Raw genomic sequence first — 3,824 nt, forward strand, 5'->3', positions numbered from 1 at the left:
TGCAGGGACTTAACAAGTCACTGTGTGTGCTGCAGGGACTTAACAAGTCACTGTGTGTTAAGAGCTGCAGGGACTTAACTAGTCACTGTGTCTTAATAGCTGCCTAGCAGGGGAGATAAGGAATCTTGTCTGACAGAGCATCTCCTGTTCTCCACTCCCTTGTAAATCTTACCTCATCTAGAGGAAGTGACCAAGGTCAGTTCCCAGTAGGCTGCCACCTTTCCCTCAGCTACCACTTCAGGATTCAAGGGTGTCCTCTGTGTTGTGTATGATCCAAGGAATCCATTGGACACCTATGGAGAGATCATAAACCCAGGACCTCCTCCTGTCATCTCTAGCTGACCCACAAGTCACAGGCAGCACAGACCACACTGCTGCCTGGGAAAGATGCAGCTTTCACCATGCTCTTGAAGACACACTGGGGGGATGGGCACTGATACAGGTCCATGGGAAACACCCTGATCTGGGTTAGAGGACAAATCTGCTGCTCAGTCATCAGCTTGTTGCCTTCTGCCGCTGTCACACCAAATGAAGAATTAAGTAGTTGATGGAGGGACAGATATAGCAAGACTTGTCAGGATGAAAATATTTGGAGCCGCCCATTTACAAACCGACTCCTTGCTAAATGAACACCACTATCTGATACCATCTCCACAGGAGGTAGACTACATGGGCCTGGGAGCAAGGGCAGAAGCTCCCAAGGTCCCCACCCAGGTCCATTGCCAGGGTCCTCCACAGAGGACAAGGTTTTCCAGCCCCTGATTAGCTGAGGTGTCTTCAGGCATGAGCACAGACTGCCCCTGAGAGGGTAAAAGGCATTCTGTGGGTGGGAATTAGGGAAGGCTGGATGGGCAAGGAAGGGAGCTGAGAAGGCTGGTGGTTTAAGTATCACTTGAGAACTGAGACTAAGCCTGGTGTCGCAAACCTGTAATCCCAGAACGTGGTAGACTGAGGGAGAGAAGGAACTGTTGCAAAGTCTACAGTGTGGGCAATCTTGTGAAGCCTTAAAACAGCAGTAACAGCAGAAGGAAAGAAGGGGAAAATGCGGGTGGTGTGGATGCCTTGTCCCTGGAAGCATCTTCTGTGACCTGCTGGAGAAGGACAACAGGAAGGTGGGAAAGCCAAAACAGTGCCTGAATGGTGGAGGGCTTGTGAGGAATCTCTGGTCCAGGCGTTCTTCTAAGCATAGCATTCCTGAGGTCCAGAGGCGCTGACTGGTGCTACCTCTGCATGGGTTCTGTACTGAACCCATCGCATCAGCTGATCCCAGTGGGGCTGAGGGCATCATTAGCTACTCCTCTCTGCTATCATGCCCTCCTCCTTCTCCTGGCCCTCCCTTGTAACTTTTTCCTAATTTGTCAAGCCACCAATGAAAATGGGTGAGGAGTGTGGTAAGGGCCAGGGCGCCCAGATCAAGCCCTTGTACCAGTGAAGAGAAGGAGAAGCGCAGTAGCTTCCTGAGGAAAGTACTGAGACATTCCAGATCCCCTCCCTTCCCTAGGAATAGCCATGGCACTCACTGGCCAAAAGTATGCTCTCCAGGCAGCTCTGCTGGCTGTGGTATTTGCAGAGATCCTCGCAGGTTGCCTTTGAAATACAATCTCTTAGAGCGTGAATGCGGCCTTGTTAGTGGATCATCTTAACCTACACGGGGTAAAAGGCTGGACCAGTGTTCACTGGTTTCCAAAATTAATTTACAGAATGCTGACTTAATAGTCCCCTTCGTGCATTAGACATGTCCTGAGCTCTGGGGTCAGTAGGTGCAAAGGAGCCTTTGGGTTCCATTTAAGGCTTTACTGACGAATTAAGCTATGGACATAATGAAGGCAGGCCCATTATCTGATCTAAGTGACAGGGGCACTGCTTTTTCTTGGTGACTCCTCTTCTCCCTCTGGCTGACAGAAATCCAGCCCTATTCTCTCCTCTACTCAGGTATTGGCTGATCAGCGTTATTGATAAATAAGAGACTAAATGGATAGAAACATTTACATAAACATGATAGAGGAGCCCCTTAAAATAAGCAACACAATGCCATATCTGGATTGCAGCTGGATACAGGAGCAGAGAAATCAGCATTGGAATAATACAAGGCTAATCTTCACACTCAACACAAAAACTTTGTGCCTTCATTTCTCCCTTTTATCTAATAAAATGCTTTCTCTCTTTTAATAAAACGCTATAAACCGGGCTGGTGAGATGGCTCAGTGGGTAAGAGCACCCGACTGCTCTTCCGAAAGACCGGAGTTCAAATCCCAGCAACCACATGGTGACTCATAACCATCTGTAACAAGATCTGACGCCCTATTCTGGAGTGTCTGAAGACAGCTACAGTGTACTTAAAAGACCAACATGAACTAGATATAGACAGAGAAAGTCTACTAAACAAACAAAAACCCTCTAGTAAGTTGATCTGGTGATTGTACTTGACTACGTGTCTGTAAATACATCTCCAAATAAATTAGCCCTTTGAAAATGAAATTATTTGAGCAGGTGAGAATTCTAAGGGTGTAAAAATCACCTGCTGCCAAAACAAATAAGCAGAGTTCAGTTCCTGCTATCTACATGGTAGGAGAGAACCAAATCCAACCTAAACACCTACACAAATACACACACACACACACACACACACACACACACAAAATGTGACACTAATGCACCCACAAACAAAATTTTATAATTGTGATGAAGAGTGCTGAGATTCTAATTTTTTAAATGTGATCTTAAGAAATATTTCGTAAGATTCCCTGGTAAAAAGATTTGAGTCGGTTGGGCATGGTAGTAGCACATCCTTTCCTGATTCCATAGAAGACAGACAGATGAAGTTGTCATGGAGACTGCCTATGGACCTGACATCTTACCACTCAGTATGTACATCCAGAAACCAATGGGTACAGGATTCCCAGTGAGCTTGGACTCAAAGCAGTCATAATTTCAGCCCCAACTTCCTCTCAGAGGAAGACCACGGACTTAAAGCAATAAATGTAGATCTCCAAAGTGATGCGGCTCTGTAAGTGGACAATTCAGACACTCTTGGTGCAAGGGATAAAGTCAAATTCACTGTTTACCCAAAGAGTTCATTGCCAAATTTTAAGTAAAAGGAATTTTCTGTCATTCGACAACATGAGGAATTCATCTGGCTTCATGATTCCTTTGTTGAAAATGAAGACTATGCAGGTTAGATTATCCCACCAGCACCAGCTTTAGCCTGCTTTCTCAGAGAACCTAGGACCACGCACTCAATGGATAGCACACCCAAAATGATTTGAGCCTTCATCCATCCATCACTAATTTAAAAAATCACCCCAGAATTGGGTGTTATGGAAGCATTTTCTCAATCAAGGTTCCTTCCTTTCAGATGACTTGTGTCAAGTTGACATAAACCAGCCAGAACAGCCACCTTGCCCCTTACCCACACCCTACCTCTAACTGAGCCTACTCTAAACCACCTTGCCTCCTACTCACTTAGTCCTTCACACAACACGTGATTCCTGATGAGGTCCAGCCCCTCATGACACAAGTGGCTCTCCTTAAAACACATGATTACAACCCTGATGCTCCTGCATCCCACTGTGAAACAGAATGTTTATACAGGGACCATTAGGCAGTTGTGAGTCCCCCAAAATCTGTGCTAGAAATAGAACTCAGGTCCTCAGCAAAAGCAATGCTCCCTCAGCTGGTGGGCCATCTCTGCAGCCCCAAAATAGGGAAGTTAAAAACACAGTAAACAATCTCCAACCCCTTGAGCTCCAACAAAGATGCCAAAGTAGATAAATAAGAATAGAACTTCCTTACACAATGGAGTACTACTCAGCTATTAAAAACAA

The sequence above is a fragment of the Mus pahari genome, chromosome 21 (assembly GCF_900095145.1).
Source record: "Mus pahari chromosome 21, PAHARI_EIJ_v1.1, whole genome shotgun sequence".
NCBI lineage: Eukaryota > Metazoa > Chordata > Mammalia > Rodentia > Muridae > Mus > Mus pahari.